This window comes from Danio rerio, chromosome 7 (genome assembly GCF_052040795.2).
Source record: "Danio rerio strain M-AB ecotype USA chromosome 7, GRCz13ab, whole genome shotgun sequence".
In the NCBI taxonomy this organism is placed as follows: Eukaryota; Metazoa; Chordata; class Actinopteri; order Cypriniformes; family Danionidae; genus Danio; species Danio rerio.
In genome coordinates, this window is record NC_141027.1 from 223,773 (window position 1) to 247,679 (window position 23,907).

Genomic DNA, 23,907 nt, shown 5'->3' on the forward strand with positions numbered 1-23,907 from the left:
GTGAAATGCCTTTGAATAAATAAATAAAAAGACAAAAACTTCTGCTCAACATGTAGAATTTCGGTTGTATTGACTAATGGATAGTTCTTACATTTCAGTGACAGAAGTGATCTGGTGTTGCATGACCTTAATTCACATAAACTGTATGCGAGTAGTAAAAATGAGCACTAAATCACTGGCCTGTAATCAAACTTCAAGATATTACAGGGTTTCTGCAGATATAATGTAAAATTTAAGACTTTAAGACCTTTTTAAGACCATTGACCATTAAGTATTATATTTAAGACCTATATCAGATTATCAAAAGCATGCATACACAAAGAGAAAATGCTAAAATCACAAAAATAGTGGTTAAATAAATGTATAAAAATTGAACTACTAAAGACAGGTTAGATGGACTATTGAGCTACAGAAAAAAAACATCTTAATGCTGATTTACACTTTCGCTTGGCACCACATCGCTTACCTCACGAAATGGACAAGGCTTTCATACTTGATGCGTTCACCATTGAGATACTTTAAGACGGAGGGCAGTCAAAAGAAACACAGTAAAATCAGACAAATAAAAAGAGAAAAAAGTTTCCGGAACTAGGTCATATCATTAATATCACTGAAGATGTTTTTGGGGCCTCTTTTTTTTGTTTTAACAAACTTATCTCTCAGGTTTTTCTAAACTTTTACAAAAACTTTCCTCCTTTCCCACTGCTGTTGCAATTTCTAACCAGGAATTATAGGTTATCTGGTTCTCCCTATGATCATGCATGGACCGATCATTAAGATGTTTGTACAGACGTTCTTGTTTCAGACAAAATCTTTTCAAACCGTTTCATATTCAACTTAACTCAAATGCGGAGCCGCACAAACTGTTCACCTGAGCGTTTTTTCACTGAAAAATGTCATGAGTGCAGTATTACAAGTCAAGAGCGCATTCATGTAATACAAGCGAGCCAATCTGTTTGCTCGTGCACCGATTTCCTGTTTGTGGACAAAACTGAAAATTTTCTCACTCTCAAATATGCACTGCATATAAGTAAACTGTACGCTGCTTGCTCAGTGAGATATGCAGACTCACAATGTGCGTCTTGTTACTTCTTTCTCTTGTGCTTTTTGATGATTTATATTAGTACACTATTTATTAACAATAACCAAAATACTAAAATAGACCTACATATTACATTTTTAATCTAATACACCATCACATTTTTGCTTGTATGTTATATGACGAAATATTTCTATTTTTAACACTTAATGACACAGAGAATAGTTTTAATTTAAAAACATTTATTAAACATACAAAAGGTGCACCATACTAATAAAATAAGAACATTTAAATATAACTCATGCAAGCAGAAATGGAACTGATAGAAAATAGGGAAACACTTGATGAGGTATTACAGTCTACTGTACTATTCACTCTTCAAATAAATCTCACTAATCACTCTCATTTCATCATGGCAACTAAAATAAAGTGAACTAGTGCAGGGATTCCCAAACTTTTTTAATCCGGGACCCACCTAGGCAAGTAATTCAATCTTAAGACCCTCCATAATACTTTAATATGGAAAAATGGGTAAAAAAAATGTCTCCATTCAAAGCAGTCAAAAATATATGGTGTGCAGCTTTTTGGATTTTGCGATTTGATATGCACAAAATGAGGCTCGAAGTGCTTTTTGTGGGATGCTGGCTGTAACTCTTTTTTTTCAGAAGAGAATATGATCAACCTTTGATCAAGCCCCGACACATCTCAGTAAACTCCACTGCTAGTGTATAGTCATAAGAAACTAAATCGCTTTATGATCGACTACTACAAGCTGGGAAAAAGTCAGATAAACATGCCAATGCAATTAACATTATTGCTAAATAGATCTAATATTTACACATTTGCTTGAGGAAGGAATGATGGGGGTAGTTACATTACTATTACTATTTTACATAACATCTATGCCCTTCCATAACACTTAGTGACATTAAAACTAACAGATAGCACTATAGCGATTTATTAATTAGCAATCTGTCAACGTTGGGATGTAAAAAATATGGGACAACAAATAGCTTCAAATGATAGAACACATAGCAAACATTATTGACAAAAAATATTGACAATAAAATAAAAGGTTCAGCCTATTAAAATCATGGCCTATCCAGAAATTAAATAAAGCTATAAAATCTATTTCACTTTTTATTGTTTTTGCATATTGATTAAAGTTACTATTGTTATTTAGTGAAGAGCAGCAAATCAATCTCTCATTGTGTTTTGTTTGATAACAGATGAGTTAATGTAAGAATGCACAGATCTATAATAATGCATTCGACTACTTTAGTAACTGTGCTCATTTAAGAGAAAATTAGTTGTGTTTCAAATAAAACAGGACGGAGAAAAAAAAAAAAAAACGGGAAAAAAAATAAGCACTTTTCTGACGGTCCCTTACTGAGAGCTCCACTCAGCGCGAGCTCTACCGGCTAAACGCAGATTGCGAGGGCTCAAACTGAGCAGTGCTCGTAATGTCGAGCGAAAAGAAAAAGACAGCTGTGAAACATAACCAGCTTTGTCTTTTTGTAGGAAACACACTTTACATATTTTTAGGGTAAGAGGTTTTTGAGTTATTGCCGTCAATCGTACTCGTTTTGATTCACCGCAATGTAAATATAGCTGCAGCTATGTGACGTTACGCGACCCACCTTTGTTCACTGTGCAACCCACTAGTGGGTCGCGACCCACAGTTTGAAAACCCCTGAACTAGTGTCTGCTGTCTTTAACATTGATGATGAGATTGTGGAGTAAATTTTCCCCATCATCCTCTTCATTTTAAGTAAAAGCTGTTCCACTGGGCCACTGAACACATATATTGGCATGTACAGTGTTTTGAACAGTACTATAGTAAAGTACTTTAATTACTCGTAGGCAATTACTTGTAGGGCTGCACGATAACGGAAATAAAAAGCAAAATATTTTGCCCAAAATGTTAATCATGACTAATAATAGCGCCGTGCAGGATTTAAATATATATATATATATATATATATATATATATATATATATATATATATATATATATATATATATATATACATACACACACAAACATACACATATATGTATGTGTGTATATATATATATATATATATATGTGTGTGTGTGTGTATGTATATATATATATATATATATATATGTATATGTGTGTGTCTGTATATATATATATATATATATATATATATATATATATATATATATATATATATATATATATATATATATCTTATTAAACTTCACAGCCACAAATATAAAGAACACACTTGTAATAAAACTGGGCGGGTAGTACTGAGGTATTAGGTACTAAGAATCCGAAACTTGTTTTATAATTAAATTTTTGATTTCTCGTCCAATTCCTGCAAGCACATTTTTCCACTTGCTACTCTGCCAGGAACTTAATAATCTAAACATTTGTTTAGAGATGGACCGCAAGATGTGCTCAAAAGAGTGGCTACATGTGGTGAAGAACAATGGCAAAGCTAAGTGTAATTATTGTAATAAACTAAAAAGTTATAAAGAAGAGTGTTGCGACCAACATGACAAAGCATCTGCGGTTGGCTCGTTCTTCACAAATATTGAATTAAAAGAATGGCGTGTTAGGTTCACTATGCATCCCGTGGGTTCAACCAACAAGAGGTGTGAATTTTAGCTTAACTTTGAGTGTGATGAGCAGTTTGGTAATAGTTTTTATTTAAATATATTGAGCTGAAACTAAACAGCGCATTCTCTCCGCCTCCTCATTGACAAACAGCGGCACGCGCTGCTGAAGCACACAGGCTTCACACTCAGTCATTCATAATCTTTTGTATTGGGGTCTAATAAATATATTAAAGTAGAATGTTCTTTACACAGCGCCAATATGTTTAATCTTTTTCTTTTTTCTTGTCATTTCTCTTCAGCAAATTAAGATTTTTTTAAAGCTCCTTGATTCTTTCAAAACCAGAAGAAGAGCTCGTCAATTGGTGTTTTTCCATAAGGTACACCTTTATGAATGCTTTTTTTTTATGAGTAAAGTCTTTAATGTGATTTTTAATTATTTTATTATTGTCAAAGCAGCACTTAGATGCAAATTTATCCTTGAAAACGTGGCGTGAGAGCGCTGTGTGTTGGATGATTGCCTTTTTTCCTGTGTGTGATCAATTCCTGATACTTTTGCATAAAGGTTTTAATTAAAAGACAGGTAATTTAATTACTGACGATGTGCTAAAATATTTGTTAAATGAATGGTATGTTAAATATAAAGTATTTAAAATATAAAATATAAACAAAAGTAAAATTTAAAACAGACAAGTGTACGGTCTATTTGGAAATAAAGGAAATTAGTTGTCTATTTCATTATTTAATGCATAAAGTAGGCTAGCCTTTTTAAATTAAGTTTTAATTGATCTGAAACATTTAATTGCAGTTTTATTTCCTGTAAATAATAGTTGCATCAGATTGATAAAATTGACCCTAAATACCTGCGTGAACAGGGCCACACTTTTTTTTTTACATTAAAACAATGATACAGTGTCGTCTGTCTACAACTGTCAAACACGTCAGAAAAAAATTGCTAATCTCTGCAAATGTTTGGTTAGCTTATAAAACAAACGTTGCCAGGTTTAGTGATGTTAGTAATGCATAGAAAAATGCAAAGTTAGCCATAAAAATCGTTATCGTGATTATAATCCTTTCAATAATGATCCTTATTCAACCTTGCAGCCCTACTCTGTTGTGGTAATACTATAGTTTCTATGGTAACAACAAGTGCAATATAAACAAACTTTATTTATATAGCGTTGTATTCATTTATTTTACAACATAGGGTATATCATCCTACAATTCAACTCACTTTACTGTAGTAAAACTACATTTCATTTTATCAGTTTACTACTCTTAATACTACAGTATGCTGAAGCATTCATAAACAAATTAAATAATAATAGCCTAAAACATAGGCAGTGTACCCAACACTTAAAAACACTAGAATTTATTATAGGATTTACCTTAACATTCTAGTTTTTTATGGATTGTTAATAAACAGCGTAGCAATATATAAACCACATCAACATTCTTGGAATAACCTAATCACTAGAACGATCTCTGGAGAGCAAAAGCATGAAGAGGAGGAAACACAAGGCACAAATTGAGTCTGACGGAGCGAGAGCAGATCAAGTGCATGTGATCAGCTAGTTTTGGGAGCTTGCAACCAGTTTTGAGGAAACCGGTGTGCGAGCAACGAAATTCCATCTCTTGTATTACATGATTGCGCTCTCGACTTGTAATACTATGATTACGACATTTGTCACCGAAACAAGGTCATGTCGCACGCACCCACAGCGAACCTCCGCAAACAGAGCGATGTCACATTCACCGCACGCACAGAGTTCAATAACAGAGAGCTGATTGGCTATTGCATGTTGACCTCATTTGTAGTTGTAATACCGCAAATTACAATTGGACTAGTGAAATAAAGAACTACAACACCACGAAACATGTAAAATGAGCATTAGATGTAGCGTTACATGGACATCAGAAAAATAAGACCTGTGCAAAATATTTAAGACCTAGAACAGCCAATTTACAGGGTATCTGCACATTTTTTAACAGAAAATTTAAGACCTTTTAAGACCTTTTTAAGTCCTCTAAAATGAAAATGTAAGACTTTACCTAAAAAAAATAAAAATAAAAAAAAACAAAAAAAAAAACAGGAAAATGTTCAGTGTGAACACAGAATGATGTGGTGAAGTATGGCGGCAAATCTATGGCAGCAAATCAATAGCAATATAAATCGAGCGCAGCGGTGATGTTTGCGCGCGAGGAGAAGTGAACCGTGAGCAGATTACTTGGTTGACTTGGTTTACTTGTTATCTCTAACGCTATTGGCTACTCTGCCTTTCCGGAAGTTAGCCGGGATTGGACGCAAGTTAAAAGATCACGCCGTTAAATATATATACAATTTGCAAGTCATAATCATAAGAAACTTTCTGAGAACTTTATGAACTTTATGAGGATTCAATCTCGAGAAACAGTCAAATAATATCCAAAATAATGACTTGCATTCTTGTAACATGACTTTCTGAACCCATTTGATTTGTCCGTGCAGCACTTGTCTGGTTTGTTGTATTTTACTTCATTATTAACCACAACAGCAGTGCTCATTATTACACTTGGGGATGATCTTTCTAGGAAATATTGTCTTCAGAAGAGTTTATTTGCGTTTTAGATCTTTCCATACAATGCATACTATATGTGCAGTGCAGCTTTGTATATTATTATAATTGTTAACATTGTTTGTAATATAGATCAGTGTAAAATATATATATCTATATATTATATATATTTTTCAATCTCATTTTTAGTTAATGACTGAATAACCTGCATATAAAGACTTCAATCAAAAATGATTAGCCCAATTAAACATAAAAAATACAGTGACAGACATTCAGATGGGTTTTTATCGCCACCTATTGAGCAACAATTTAATTTCTACAATCTTCGTTTGGCTTTACTCACTATCCATTACATCATTCCATTTCAGAGGCATACAAATACTACTTTCTATACGACAGGCCCACATCTTAAAGGTCACATATGCAGTTGAAGTCAAAATTAGTAGCCCACTTTTTTCTTGTTTTATTTCGGCAAGAATAAAAGCTGTTTTAATTTTTTAAAACCCATTTTAAGGTCCATATTATTACCCTCTTTAACCTATTTATTTTTTTCGAAAGTCTACAGAACAAACCATCGTTATACAATAACTTGCCCAATTACCCTGCCTAGTTAACCAAGTGAAGCTTTTAAATGTGACTTTAAGCTGTATAGAAGTGTCTTGAAGAATATCTAGTCAAATATTATTTACTGTCATCATGGCAAAGATAAAATAAATCAGTTATTAGAAATGAGTTATAAAAACTATAATGTTTAGAAATGTGTTGAAAAAAATCTTCTCTCCGTTAAATAAAAATTAGGATAAAAATAAATAGGGGGCTATTAATTCAGGCGGGCTAATAATTCTGACTTTAACTGTATAGTGGAATAACAGACTAATGGCAATATATTTACTATAAACCTTTGTACTTTATGCACTGCATGCATGTATAGCCTATTTTGTATACTATTGTCCATCCAATTTATTCTGACTTGTTCTTCACAGAAAATGAGTCAAGGACAATGAATCTTAGAAAAAAAAAAAGATTTTTATAAATTTGAACACGTTTGGCTTGAGTTCAGTTTAAATGTAGGTGCTAAACTTCATCAAATGGTTCAAAACACATTTAAAGTCTGAATTATTCGTCCTGATTTAATATATGTATATTTTCCCCAATTTCTGTTTAATGGAGAGATCTTTTGCCACATGGTATAACTCTCTCTTTCTCTCCCAAGTAATAAAGTTTGTTACAAGAATATACAGGGCTGATAGTGGAAAAAATTCCTGAGCCTGAACTTTTTTCCTTGCACCTGAGGTGAGTAGGGGTGGGGGTACTATGTATGCAACGCACTTTTAACACATAACTTGTGGGCCCATGGGCCCAAATATATTAACAGCCTATGTGTAACCCTGATCATCATTATTGTCAAGTGGCTTTTTTGTAGACACATGCCAGTAATGTCAGTGACACATGCCAGTGTTCGTGTGACATGTGCCAGTAGGTGTCAGTATAAGCACTTTATAAGCACATTAATCTTATAAGTCTCTTTGCTTTAATATTTAAAAATCATTAGGCAAATGACACCTGTTATCTTACATGCATATATGTTATGAGTTTTCAACATGCATTTTATTATAACTTTTTAAAGGATATTATTTAAAATACCTTAAAATGAAAATAAGTTAAATAATAAAATAAATGAATTAATTAAAAACATAGAAAAGTCCATATTGTAGGGAACAAAGGAACTGCCAGGATGCAATAATATAGAGTACAACAGATAAGTGTAACCCCTCCCATACATAAGCATGCCACAATAAATTTGACTGACATGTACTGTCAAATGACTCTATTACGTACGGAAGTATGACTACGAATACATAAAATAAATGCGTTTAAATTAAAACATCGTGGAGTAGCTCAGCAAATAAACTAACTTGCGACGCGATAAATTAAGTTAAAAGTCGCGTAATGATTAAATATGGTTTTGCTTGTGTTAATTAATGTCATAAGCTTCGCCGGGTGTCGATGTCACTGCAGTGACATGCAGCGCGACACTCTGAGTGACACAGGTCACTACACATGCCACTAGCGAGTGACACATGACAGTGGAAAACTGCACGTGCCACCGGAAGTGTCACTACACTCAGTGGCATGTGCCAGTGTCATCTGTACGTCAGATGTCGTGTCACTCCATGTTAAAACTGCTACTGTGAATCCGCGTTCAAGCGCACACAATAAGCTAAAACTCGCCCCAAGCACCGGCAAAAACAAATAACAATGAATGTGTCGAAAGAGTAAGGACATATCTTAATTATTTATTAATAAACGTATTCTGAGTCAGTGTGGCAAAGATCCTGACTGGCAATCTCCTCTTGGACTTGATCGCCTTTAGAGAGAAATTCATCTTTACGGATTACATGAAGGAGTTTTTTTGTTTCGATTTGTTTTATTTCGTTAAGTAATAATTTAAAGCTTTCTATAAATATATTTATTATGTATGTGAGGCATATACATTTTGCTTCATTTTGTTAAGCGCTCCTGTTCAAAAACCAGACGACAGAAAGCGCATGATTTTGGTTTTCTTTATTTTATAAAAACGCTGTAATGTTTTTTGATGTATTACTCGTACTTTGTGAGCAAAAATGACGGATAACTTTAAATTGCTCCCACTAAAAAAATGCAAGTGATTGCTCTGGCGCCTCGATGTCCTGCAAGCTTATAAGTTGCTTATAAGCAAACTATGCGCCTAATAGCACACATTCTTTAACGTTTAAGCTACCATTGTTTTATACTTGAACTGTTTTATATTTTTTATTTTAGGCAAGTCGTGATGATCTGAGAAGGCAAACTGATCAAACAGACAATGATGGTCTTCCGCTGGGCGCTGTTCGTTAAAAAAAAAACAAACAAACTTATTTTTAACGAATAAAAAAAATGCTCCAAACGTTTTTCTAAATAAGCTGAATAAAAAACGAAACTAAATATAAACACTTTGCCATTAGGCTACATACAAAACTGAACTATTTCATAGCTGAAACACTAAGTTGTTTAAGGAGAAGGGGGAAATATATTTTTGTCCCGTCTATTGCTTCACCGTTATTTCGAGAATAAACCCAGCGTAAATATGCAGATGTCATTCCCAAAACATATCAGCGTATATGTGCCGAACACGAAAGTTTCATACAAATTCTGAATGGATTATAGCCTGGAAAGTGCAAAGCACGCTCCTCTTATTATCACTAAAAAGCGTCACTAATCTTAGTTCATAGAGATCTCACAAAGATCCGTTATAATTTATAAAGCTCTCTAAATTACACAATTAATCTTTTATTTACATGGCGTCTACACTCAAAAGATGATTCACGAGCACACAAAATGGCACTTAATAAAAACCAATCCGGCGCTTTCAGCAGTGAGTGAATTCTGTGAATCTAGAGAAATGACAGATCAATATCCGTGAACCTGATTTTTTTTTTCCCCGCAGCCACAGTACGCAGGAAATCCGGCGTGGTGCCGGAACGCTATCACCCCTGAATATATCTCATTATTTTGATATGTCATTATATGACTTGGTCATGATGGTAAGAATAGGCATTATTATGAGATTAATTATTACAAGAAATATCTCATTATTGAAAGTAAGTCGTCACCTATTATTACTGAGAAAGTAAGTCTATGTTTCACACTGTGACATTATGATAAGATTTCCTATATATTTTTATTTAACGGGGAAACTAGCTTACCTGCGTCCAATCCCGGCTAACTTCTGGAAAGGTAGAGTAGCCAATAGCGTTAGAGATAACAAGAAAACCAAGTCCCGCCCTAGGACTCACAAAAATCCAAAATGTTTCGCGCGAGCAGAGAGAAGAACCAGCGAGCGAGCGGAGAGAACTGATTGCGCGCGCGCTGTAGGCATGACCTCGCTCGCGAGAGCGTACATCATGCGCACAGATGATAATGTGCGCGCGCGGGACTTGTTTTCTCGCGCTGGATCAGTTGAGCGCGCGCGTGAAGATCCCCTGTGCGCTCGCGAGCTGTAATTTTCTCGCGTGTAGACCTGTAATCTGCTCACGGTTCACTTCTCCTCACGCGCAAACATCACCGCTGCGCTCGATTTATATTGGCATTGATTTGCCACCATAAGACGAGTCGGACATGATATTTAAGATCCCACATGAAATTTAAGACCTCCTTATGGAAAATTACAGAATTTAAGACATTTTCAGACCTTAAAAATCGAAAATTTTATTTAAGACATTTTAAGACTTTAAGGACCCGCGGGGACCCTGATTTAAGACTTTGAGGCCTTTTTAGACAAAGACCCCGTGGAAACCCTGGAGGAACTCCAGGATCAACTGCAAACCTTTCACAAATGGAGAATAAGTACAACAAATTAACTGTTTGTGGCACAGCTTAATCTGAGCCTGATCTTGCTCCGGTAAATGTCAGATATTTGTGTTTTGCATTCCGATATTTATTAATTGATCCGGCATTAACTTGTGCGTGGTAAATACCTGCATGTATGTGAGAGAGAGACTGTGAATGAGCTAGCAAAGCTGTGTACAGTGTTGCCAGATGTTGCTGACTGATTCCAGCCCAAAAACTATCCAAAACCTAAATGCAAAAACAACCGCCCAATCAAATTCAAAACAGCCTGAGCGCATTGTGTACACGCGCACACGCATAAAGGTAGTCACTTTTGTCTAATCAGTTTTCCTACGATTACAATCACTCTCATTGGTTGGTGATTATCGTTTAGTGCGCAGTGAAAACAAATAATGACATAGTGGCCTACTAAATAACATTTCAAAAATGCCAGAGACAGTCAACCATATATACACATATATTAAACCATGAGCAAATCAGATAATGAGCCTGATCAAGAGAAGATTAAACTGCGCCCTGGATCTGGATATTTTGAGACGGCAGCAAAGCTCAGTCAAGTCAGCCAGAAAAAGGTAGAGGTACATGAGGCTTATCTTAAAGTTTACACAGAGTGAGCTATTTTTGCTTGGTATATAATAGTAACTAACATTACCCATCAGATTATGCTACCAACACTGTGTGTGTGTGTGTGTGTGTGTGTGTGTGTGTGTGTATATATATTTGTCACGTGGCTCTTTAAAAAACTGCATTTGCTAAAAATCCCCAAAAATGGCTCTTTGATGAAAAAAGGTTCCCGACCCCTGTGACAGAACATACTGACAGTCAGAAGATGAGGCATCATAAAAGTTTAGGCAAACCTTCCGACACTAAAACTAGCGGTGTCAGAAGAGAAGGCAATAAAGCAAAACAGATGGCTATAAGGCGCCGTGTAGGATTTAAATCAAACTTCGCTTATCAACATGTGCATATACACCTATAAATTACTCGCATATAAACCTATACTATGTTCAAAACATGTATGAAACTTGCGCATATACATACAAACTTGATGCATGCATATACCCACATACATATAAAATCGGTCCTCACATATACTTACACATTAACATATGCACATACATATATACTCATATATACTCGATCCTCGCATAAACACCCAAATTAACACTCACTGCATGCTGGTATAGCACTCGAGCAAACTTACAAAATAAAATTCAAACATATTCATCAGGAATCTGGTTATAGCAAAGCGAACGAAATAGAAAGAATTTGATAAATAGTTATTAAATCTGTTAAATAGTGAAAATGTGTTATATAAAATATTAGTCTACATAAATGGAATATATAACATATATAAGAACTATTTCATGTTAAACCTTAATTTAATTAGGCAATTACATACACAAATATAAACAGACAGATAGAACCCTTAAAGGATGTTCAAGGGGAAAAGTAACAAGAACTATGAATATACTCATCTGTTTGTAAAGACTAAATACAAATAAAAAAGTGAACATTGTTTTTTTACTTAATAAAAATAAAAAAGTTATAAGAGCCTGGAGTTATAGGGTTCTCTACGCGTTCTGAATGATTTTCAGATATTGAGCTTCAAGGTTTGTGCAATCCATATAGCAAATAGCGTGTGTAACATTTGCCTTTTTTTTTAAAAAAAAAGTTTAATGTAAACAATAAGCTGTCTTTTATTAATGTCAATAACTCAATTTTGACAAAATATGTGAGATAGAACCTTATAATTCTAAAGTGAAAATATAGTAAAACAACAATAACATCAGGCCTATGTGTAGCTCTACTGTTGCTTAAAATGCTCAATCTTGTACAGTCATTATGGTGGACTTTAACAGACTTTCAATATGTCCTGTTTGTTAATTCACAGTAAAATGAAGACATCAGAATATAAATATTCATAACTATAGAGTTGATTTATTATGTTTAAGACATGTGCTTGTCATCTGTAATTGACAACATTATTAGACCGTTTGTTTTCACTGGTACAATTTAAAATTTCGTCATTATCAGATTCCTTCTTGTATTATATTTAACATTACATAAGCTAGAATAGTTATACTGACACTGTTAAACATTTATTCTCATGCACAACACTTTTTGTTCGCTATGAAAGAAAAAAACATGTTTACTAATGCTTGTTGTAATCATTTAAATGATCATATCGCATTTCACAGTTTTGATGTGCGCACAGGTTTGACTTTCACTTCCGAGTGCTGTCACTGTGAGAAAACACACACACATGCAAATCAAACCTCCCGCACGGCCCTCAAACGATCGCTCTGCAACAAACTGAACATTATGTGCAACTTTATTACCTGTTATTCACAGCCTATGCAGGTTCTGTTCACTAAAGTAGCTGTCATTGGCGTGCTGTGTGCACTCATGTGCGTGCGTTCTCGGCAGTAAACAAACAGCCTCGCAGTCAGCAGAATCTGATAATGTGGAAACTTTATATTGTACCAGTGAAAACAAATGGTCTACTAATGTTGTCAATGACAGATGACAAGCACATGTCTTAAACATAATAAATCAACTTAATAATTATGAATACTTATATTCTGATTTCTTCATTTTACTGTGAATTAACAAACAGGACATACTGACAATGACAAATGTCTTATTTTACCAGTGGAAAGAAATGGTCTAATAATGTCAATGGCAAATGACAAGCACATGTCTCAAACACAACTTCAGAATAATGAACAGTTATATTTTAATGTCATCACTTTACTGTGAATTAATAACTAAGACATTTTTAAAGTCTATTAAAATCCACCATGGCAAGTCTACACAAAATTTAGCATTTTAACCAACAGTACACATACGCCTAATATTATTGTTGTTGTTTTACCATGTTTGAGAAATAACAATAGTAATAACTCACTTATATTTACCTGTATTTGACTGACAGAATCCAGAGAAAATCCTGATTTTGATTAAGCAAAAATAAATTGTGATTCTCATTTTAGCCAGAATCGTGCAGCCGTACCGCCACAGCTACAATACAGCTTTTCATTCAAAACATTCCGTCTCTGTTGTTTTTTATAAGCGGGTTATATTTGCAGCAAAACCTATTAAAAGATAAGTGAATAATAACAGAGCAAACTTTCCTGTAACCGTAGTAGTGCTGCGAGTTATTTGTTTAACCCTGCAAGGCGACATGATGACTGACTGACAGGTGCGCGATGCCAGCAAACACAACGTAGCTTATAGTCAAGTTGAACAGTCTCCATAATTATACTTTATAGATAAAAGTCTATTGTTCTGCATACAAGGACTTTATCTTGCTGGAGTTTATAGCCGTTTCACTTTACTTTAGGGTGCATTAATGCCGTATTGAAGGTCTGTTGGAGACATTCATAAACATTTCTATCAAATCTAATAACTGTTGGAGACATCCTCGTTGGGTAAACGACCACGCTAAAGTTAGTTTGATGTTTGATATTCATTAGACATTCGGTTTCAAACCAATTAAATTCTTTGCTCCTGTTCACAAGCTCGTATTACATAAATGCAATCTCAACTTGTAATTCTGTGCTAACGACATTTGTCATTGAAATAACACCATCAGTAGTTGGAGGATCTGTGTAAAAGGCCTGCCGTCACAGCTGGAAAAATATCTTGGAGGAAACACTGAAATAACAATACTAATGCAATAAAATGTAGTAAATCTGAGGCTTTAGTCGATGTAAAGTAGAACTGCACGATTCTGGCTAAAATGAGAATCACGATTGTTTTGCTTAAAATAAAAATCAGGATTTTCTCACGATTTTGTATATGTGAAATAAAAGTATGGTAAAAACAAACATATGGCACAACATCGATAATAATATTGTGTGGTCTACTGGTTTTAATTTTATTCTACTTATAATAATTATGATGTTGAATTATTATGTTTGAGACATGCTTGCAATCTGTCATAAAAAAATCAGACATTTGCCATTATCGGATTATATTCAACAACAATATATAGGCTAGAGTAGTTAAACTGACATTGTAAACATTTATTTTCATGCACAACTGTGAGTTCACTATGAAAGAAAAAAACATCAAATGCTTGACGCAATCGTAATTCTAAAATGCGACATGATCATTTAAATGAAGTGCACACTTTCGGTTTTATTTTGACTGCTAAGTGCTTGTTCATACTTCGCGCGGCTCCCAAATGATCACTCTGTGCCACAAACAGAACATTATTTACAACTGTATTACCTGTTACTCGCAACATATGCAGGTTCTGTTCACTAAAGTAGATGCGCGCGCGTCTATCATTAAATAGAGCGCGCGCGCCCTCTCTGTGAAAACAGCTCACAGCCAGCAGCTCACTTCACGTCACAAAAATGACATTTTTAGGTGAATTATAACTTATAAATACATTATGCGACTCATTCAACATCATTTGGAGGTGTCAATGTCACTGAGCAACGTATGTGAAACAATAAACAGACTCGCGCAGCCGCCTTTTCTTCTCTCCTGAACTTGAAAATATGGTTGACAGAATTGTAGAAATGCTGGATTAAGATCGTCTAGGGGGTCGAATCGAGATCGCAATCTTTTAAGCATTAATTGTGCAGCTCTAATGTAAAGTAGTTACATCTGCATAAAGTGCAGGATTTGAAGATCAGAATCATATCTGTTTAACAGAGATTCATGCATGTGGTCAATGTAAAGTTTTCTGAAATCAGAGAGCTACATGATCAGAAAAAACTAATGAAGTGAGCAGGTGTAAACATGTCCATAAAAACACATTAAACATGAGGAAGACATCAACGCTACCTTAGAGAATGGAGCGACAGGTGTTGGGTAGCTCACAGGGTTTTCACCATCAGTGGTTGTGGCACAAGACAGCAAAGGCAGAACACTAAAGAGAGAAAATAAAACTGTCACAATCTGTACATCTTGCACTGTCATACCAATCTGCATGGAGTCAAGGTCTGTGCACAAATCATCTCTTTCCCCATCTATTTTCTTACAGTAGGTAGTATGTAGCACTGTGCAATTAATCGAAAATTAGATTTCAGCTTCTATCGATTATGAAAATCATTAATGGTGATAATCGATTATTCCATCGCCCTCTTTCCAGTTGTACACATCTGCTGCTCTACAAATCTCAGATTCACATGAAAATGGCTGAAAGCATGTGCTGTAATGTAACGTCTGCAGAGTGGGATGCGCATCTCTGACGCAGAAACCCAGACACACACACACACACATTCACAAACACACGCACACAAACATGCTGGTCGATTGAAGTCACACTGCAGAAGGATATTATCGAGTCTCTACCCAAAGATGAAACCTCAGCATTATAACCAAGCAGTTGGAAACTACTGGAAACTTCTGGAAGCTACATGCTACAAAGAATACTTCATCAGCGTTTGTTAAAAGAAGGATCAGTAAAGTGAAACTTACTGATGGACGTCAGGATGGGTTTCTTCCTCCATTTCTCAAGTGTAAGTACGCGATTAAAGTTGTTGCCTCGTTGATTCGAGCTTGCAAATGTATTTAGTTGTGATTTGTTACTTGTAACCGCGTGTACTGTATCAGGTTAACTGGCTATATTCTCTTATCGCGTGCAAAGTCACGTTAAAAACGTGACGCGTGCTTCTTTGTTTATGGAGCTCCGTGGTAGAGGTCTGCATTCCCGCGGCTGTCCCCACGCCAGATTTCTGCGGTGCGTGAATAAATTTGCGAATAAATCGCGGGAGCGGTCGGTAGCGGGTTTAATTTGGGACGGGAGCGAGCTGGCTAGCAATATCACGAATATTGCTATGCTAATGAGAAATAGAGAGCTTTGCCTGTGTGTCTGCTTGGTGCTTGTGTGTGTGTGTGTTAGTGAAAACCTGGCGGGTGCGGGCGGAAGCGTTGTCGTCCGGAGGTGTGTGTGTGTTTTTGTGTGTGTGTGTGGCAGCTAAAATCCACGCCTACACTATCGAGCGTGTATGAACTGTGATTACTTTCTATATTGCTGATTAGCTGTTGGGCATTTCATTCTCTGACTGAAGGCAGTCAACCAATCGCGACAGACTGTCATTGGTCCAATCAGCGCAGATTAGCTTCGCGCTAAGGAGGGGTTTGGGAACAAATGAATCACTGGACGATTCAAACAGGAGTCGCTGGGATAATTAGGTAAAAATAAATGCAGATTATAAGACCACGAAAGAGTTTTTTGACCTTGCATCCATAATAGACTGTTGTTGGAGACCTTTACAACCAAGATATGACCCTATTTCATGTATAATATGGGCTCTTTAATGTTCAAATAGGTGTCAAAACGCGGTGTTTATTGATTATTCATATTAACCCTCATTTGTGTAATAAACGAGTTGAGATCAAAAGACACGCGAAAGAGAAAAAATTAAAGTGACAGTGCGCAATATTCCTGCTGCCGCCTGTTTTCATCATTACTAATCAAACAAAAGGAGAAAACCCCTCACTGCTCAACTGAAGGACTTTTGTAGATAGCTTTATTCTTACAGTGAAGATGCTTAAAGCAGTTTGTTTCATATTTTTATTTTATTGTGTTTATTTCCCTTTCCTTATTTACAGGGAGGAAAATAACTGCATATATGCAGGTGAAGTCAGAATTAGTAGCCCTCATCAATTATTAGCAACTCTTTCCCCCAATTTCTGTTTAATGGAAAGAAGATTTTTTTCACATTTCTAAACATAATAGTTTTGATAACTCATTTCTAATAACTGATTTCTTTTATCTTTGCCTTGATGACAGCACATGATATTTTACAAAAGATTTTTTCAAAATACAAGCATTCAGATTCAAAGTGTAATTCAAAGGCGTAATTAGGCAAATCATTAAGAAAATATTATTAAAAAAAAACATTTCACAAGAGCGCTAATAATTTTGACTTCAACTGATAATAGTTTTGAATAATCGTGATTACAATCAAGATCAAAATAATCATGATTAAGATTTTCCCATAATCGAGGAACCCTAGTAGTATGGTTAACATATTTGAAGACATTTGACATGAGGAGGATGTAAATTCACCCAGCACTTCAGGTATAACAATCAGTACATGTGTGTGCCCATGCACAGAAAATATTAACACACAAACAATAAAGATCTCACATTAACGTTAGTTAATCCTCTGAAATTAACAGTGAAAAATAGACCATTTTAAATTACTGATAAGAGTTTAAATACAACTGAATTTTATAACAAACTATTTAATAAAAGTTGTTTTTCTAGGTCAATTTAGTTTAATTGAATAAAGCTAACAAACTTGGCCTGATCGTACAGTGTTAAACATAAACATGGCCAATAAACAACATTATAAGTCTACATCTCGCGCATGTAGCAGGCCAGATTAACCTGAAAACATCAATGCTTGAAAATAAACCGGAATTTAAGCATTTGATACTCTAATGGACATCACTACAGTAATTCGAAAGACTCTTTAAAAGTCTACATGATAAGTGTGGTTAATCTACAGTGCATTTCTCGTAATTTCGATTATATGATTTATCAGGCGATGACGGCCATTATGCTAAATGTACGTGAAGGACTGAGCTTACCTTACTGTGTCCGTCAGTCGTCACTTCACTTCAATGCTGTGGCAAAACAGACGCGGTTAGTTGACATCGAGTAAAATAATTAAGACAATATGACCTTTTTATTTCGTAACGAAGCTCAAAACACGCCGCGTCTGTAAAGTCTCCCGCTTAGCACTACAGGCACCGTCCGTTCAGTTCTAACGTTAGTTTAAAATGGCGCGCAAACACTCGGCTAACCACAAACAGCCTGACAAATGCACCACAGACAGAGTTATGTGGTGAACACTTTCAAATGACATACAGTGATCATAAATATATGAACATGATCATATAACTGGCGTATTTTGACATCAACACTAACCGAATCCGTTTGATGACCGATAAAACTCGCGCGCGGCCTCGTGACGGTGTCGTTTGAAAACGAGTCTGCTCGGCTCTGTGAATCGGTTCGTGAATCGGCTCTTGAACAGCGAGTCTCGGATCAGGCCAGAAAATATTTCATTTTTTATATAATGATGTAAAACACAATGTATTAGCATTTCTTTATTCTACTCGACCACACGCTCTTTCATAAAGTTGATGATTTGTTTATCCTGAGTGTTAAAAGCGAGTAAATATTTCGTAAAAAAGTAAAAATGAAAGAGCTAAGGGCTGAAACCAGCTCAAATGTTCTTAAATAACGTGTTACAGTGATGTAAACCTGTACAACGAAACAATACAACGAAAACCCGTTTTAGGAGATGTTTTGACAGATCACAGCCACAGTAACTACAGCTAACAGCTAAATACAGTTAACGCTAGCATTACTTCAGAAAATGAGGCATAAATTCATCATATTTGGCCTTTTAGACTCTGTGGAACAAATGTAGCTGCTGCCTGTCGATCAGACAACGCTTCTGTGGTCATTCTTGCTGTCAAATGCGAGGAAATGATCGATGAAATGTTTAAGATGAACCGCGGAGTTTCAAACTGTACCTGCAGCGGCTGAGTAACACGTCACGCGCGTGCACACGAAGCGGAGCCAGGTTTGCCCCCGGAGTCCGATTGAGAAACAAAAAACTGACTCCAGGACAGACACAGAGCACAATATAAAGACAGACTGTGGCGGTGAGTGGATAATCCCTATGCTGGATTCAGTGACTGAGCACCTCTCCCCTGTGCTGCCGCTGTGTGTGTGTGTGTGTGTGTGTGTGTGTGTGTGTGTGTGTGTGTGTGTGTGTGGTGATAGCCCTCACGCGCGCTCGTTATTAATCGATATGAAACTGCCGATCAAACTGAACACAATCTCACATCAACAACACACGGCAGCGACGCGTTGATAAAACAAATGATCATATTAGAGGACAATCAGCCCGGCGAGTAGTTCAGCGCGCGTGCGACTCTGCTGTGATGTTTGCGCATGTCATATTTGTCCTGAGGCGATTTAAAGCAAGACACAATGATACTATCAAACACATCTACGATGATAAGGAACTTGGCTACTTACTGAGTGATTGACGCACAGCAACTCCACATGAAGACAGGACGGATGTTGAAGGAATAGACAGTGTGAGGAGAGCTCCGTTACAGCGCGCTCGACAAGTCTGAACATGTTCCCCCCACGGCACGCATGCGCGAGGCAGGCGGGTCTATTTCATAAAATGGCGATCGAGACCGGAAGTAGGGAAAGCTTTGTTCCGGTCGCGCATCTCATTCATTCTTTAGGTGCGTCTCAAATCGTACACTTATGCACTATTCTATGCCATTTTGTAGTATAAATAGTGTAAGTATTGCGTTTACACTGAAAACTCTAAGTAATAATAATTAGTGCACTTTAATTAGCCGGATGATGCACTCATTCAGCCGGTAAACAGAAGTGTGTATTGCTGGACACTTCACACACTCAACGACCGCAGCTTTGCCCACGTAGCGGAAGGGGCGGAGCTATCGGCCGCACATGCTGGATAACTTCATTTATTTTGGATTATGAAAGGAAAATTCTCCTACACTTACAGTAGAAGTGCAGTTAAAGCAGTAATAAAGAAACAGATAATGAGGAAATGGCAGTACATTTGGGAAGCAGGAGGAAATGTAAGGCATGTGTAGAATATTCAGCCACTGGGTAAAGGGAGGCACTCGAGTGGGAAAAGGACAGAGGAGAATGTATTATCCAGACTAAGAGCTGGCCACACTGGACTCAACAGTACAGTTAATGGCAGAGCACAGAGCAGGTGAGTGCGAGTGTGGGGAAAATGGATCTGTTGCAGGCCCGTAGTCAGCCTTGGGAAAGGGCTGGTTCTTTTTTCCTCCAAAATTGGAGCTTTTGCAGTTATACGCCTCAGTTTCTGTTAAACTATGAGGTTATGCTGCATTTTAGTGACATTTTACTGCTGCATTAGCTAGTCAGATGTCATCACAACCACACATTTTATATCATTAGGAAAAAATAGCAATCTGTTAAGGGTTTAAAGTAAAAAACTGTAGCCTACTGTCATTTATCAGACAAAAAACAAACTGGCCAATTTGGCCATTTCAATAAAAATTAATAATTAAAACATAATAATAAGAATAATAATAATAAATACAATAATAACAACTATTTCTTCAGAATTTTTCTAACCTTTGGTTAAAAAAGTACATTTTAAAATTCCTGGATATAAACAATATTTATTAAATATAATATATAAATATATTCAAATTAATTTAATATGGTCGCTTCCAGGGCATCATACCTTTTTATTGCTCATTTTTATTTCAGAAATAAGAATGAAGTTACCTGAAATACATGTTCTCTGTTTAAAAACAATCCAGTAGTGACAGAAGACTTCTCTCACATCAGATTATAAAGTCCCACTAAAGCAACAGCAGACAGAAGATTCGGTTTGGCTCTTTTGGTCTTTTTCGATGGATTATTTTCATTATTTATGATGGCATATCAGTCAAAATAGGACAAATGAGCTCATGTATGGGACAAATTCTTCCGAAGGCCCCTGGCTACAGGCCTGAATAGTTAGAACACAAGCTGTATGCTTATAGTAAACATGTTTTAATAGGATTTTGGCTGTAAAAGCGCACCTACAGCTGTTTCAGGGGCAGAGCACATTTTCTGCAGCTCATTATTTATTTTGTTTTTATTAATTTTGTCTAAAAATGATTAGACCTATCCAGTTTCATCTGGAATTTTTTTAACTATGTAATGTTTTTACATGCAGGCAGCTTTGATCTTTTGCAAGATGTGATATTATGATAATAATTGTACTACTAATAATAAGAAGAATAAATGTTAAGTATTTGGCCCAGTCGGCGACGGCTGGCTGGTTTCGAGTTGGGCCAACTCAATCAGTGGTTACCCAGACGTCCGGCAAGATTGTCAAACCAACAGGAAGTGCCACACAAGATAATTGTCAGAGATGGACCGTATAACAAGCAAAGGTGGTGCCGAAAGTGTCAGAGAAAGCAAAGAAAGTAACAGCAGACACTGCCAAATGCATACAGTTAACTCAATTATTGCCGAACGGTTTAAATTCAGCTGCTGCATCAGACGACAGCAGACCCATGGAGGAGATGAGAAGAAAACAGAAAATATATTTCAGTAAATCATTATACTGAAACATGCTACAGGGTTCCCGCGGGTCCTTAAAAAGTCTTAAATTAAAACCCGGGAAATTAAGGTCTTAAATTGTCTTAAATTTTACCGTAAAGTGGCTGTAGGTATTAAATATTTAGCCGGTCTGCTTAATGACGATAGGGAAGCACAGTGGTCCACCGTAAAACATCTAATAGTTGATTAATTCAGTATGTGAAACAGGAGAGAAATGACAGTCTGCGTGATGTATTAGCTTATTACGGTAGGTCGGGTACAGAGTACAGACGCTGACGCCGGTCTGCACCTGCGTGCGGTCATTACGCGGTTGTTGATGTGAGGTTCAAAATGCAAACATGGGAGAATGTAAATTTAAAGACGTGGCAAAGAGGCAATGTGTAAATTCTGCAAAAAGACCTTTTCGTTAGGGACCATGAGGCTCAAAGTCATCGAGTATCACATGAAAGGAGGAAAGCAGCCGCGGGACGTGGCAGCAGCTCATAGATATATACACAGCAGCTAGTCATAGCGGGTCCGGGTTAATCCCTGCATTGTTTGCAGCTCGACCTAACAATGGTACTAGTTCAGACTAGAGCTGAAGATCTTTGCTGGTTTGGACTTTATTTCTATCATTTTAGACGGGGTCGTGCCGGGCTTGCGCAGTGAATGAACAGTCATGTGATGCATTTCGATTAGCGCGAGGAAGTAATCAAATTATTTGTTACAACATTGAATCCATCCCTGCAAAGGTGAAACAAATGATGACGTAGATGTCAAAAAGAGCGAGTTATGTCAGCGGTCAGGCCAGCCGCCTGTTTTAATCAAACAGTCATTCTAGCCGCTGGTATATCAAAGTATTCCGGCAGTCGCTCATACACTGTGTATTACGGTAGAGCACCTATGAGCAGTGTCCAGCGAGCTGACAGGACATGACGAGGACACTCGCTGCACTGAAACCGCTGTCATGGAAAATGAAATGAATGTTCCTGACTGGTGGAAGATGAACAAACAATCCTACCCAAAACATGCTAAATTAGCCGGATCAGTAGTGCATCCCGGCCAGCAGCAGCAGAGAAAGGGTGTTCAGTGCTGCTCAGTGAGCGCAGGACTGCACTAAAGCCATTTACAGAGGATTCAATAATGTTCCACCACAAAAACACAAAACCTAATCTTGATGAGGAAAGAATTTCAAATTATAACTAAATATTAATAAAATCACAGTGTAGTCAGAGTATACAGGCTAATGCTGGCATTATTCTTTCATTATTCAGCTTCACCATCGCCCTATTGTGAATAGAAGTGGCAAAACAAATCCCAGAGCCTTTATCTTAATTTCGTTATTGCCAAATATCCGTCATCATTTATCATTTATTTTAATTCATTTGCTAAGAAAGACTTATTTTTATTGGTGTGTTGGCCAATTTAAAGGTTAAGTGTATGTACCCAGGCCTATTTAGAGTGTTGAGATGTTAAGATGGTACAGAGGGCTTATTTTATTATTTTATTTTTATGTTCCAGCTTGGCCTGTAGTCTATGTTATTAATAAGTACTGTTAACACATATAAACAACTCATTCATGAAAAAAGACAATAGAGCTGTGTGCATGTGCACATTAGGATAATGTCGGGCTATAAACGGGTTCGGGCTTTTAAAAGCTGTCAATCAAAATGTTCTTGTCGGGTTCGGGCTCTATCGGGCCTACCTATCATAGCCTGATTACAGCTCTAGTTCAGACGCCCCTCACAGTCAGCTATAACAGTTTCATTTCACCACCAGACACCCAAAAGGCAGGTACTGCGGGTTATCCATACTGTGACGAGGCACAATTTATTTTAATCTAATAAAAACATTAAAATGAGTAGCTTGTATTCGTTGAAGGGCAAAAAGGTTTGAAGAAGGGGAGAGAAACTATTTTTATAGATTTTTATAGATTGGAAAAAAGCAGACAAGATAAAAATACATTAGAGAGAAAAACTCAAATTTTTGATGATACTGAATCTTCCAATGCTAATGCCACTTTTATAGAAATTTATAGAATTTGACATTTTCTAAAATTAACGCTACTGATTTCTATGACAGCATTAAATCACACATTCCACTAATCAGTTCAGAGTTTCAAGAAAGCTGTGATGCGAAGATTTTATTAAAAGAACTAGAAAATGCTTTACGATCTTTAGGGTTGTGCGATTTATTTTATTAGTTTTTTTTATTTTTACAAGTAATTTGAATTTACGTTTTAAGACGATTTAATT

At 36.3% G+C, this 23,907-nt stretch overlaps 1 long non-coding RNA gene across 5 annotated transcripts in view; it reads right to left on the reverse strand.

Annotated features, from left to right (window-relative positions):
- Positions 1 to 19,700, reverse strand: part of LOC137496109 (uncharacterized) — a 32,781-nt gene extending 13,081 nt beyond the window's left edge. For 4 of the 5 annotated variants that reach the window (XR_015495309.1, XR_015495307.1, XR_015495311.1 and 1 more), the window contains exons 1-3: positions 19,580 to 19,700; positions 18,115 to 18,150; positions 15,355 to 15,439 (exon numbers count right to left, since the gene is read on the reverse strand). This is a non-coding gene — a long non-coding RNA (uncharacterized LOC137496109). The remainder of the gene's footprint in view (positions 1 to 15,354; positions 15,440 to 18,114; positions 18,151 to 19,579) is intronic. The other variant, XR_015495310.1, reaches the window with a different exon arrangement.
- Positions 19,701 to 23,907: the final 4,207 nt, after the last annotated feature.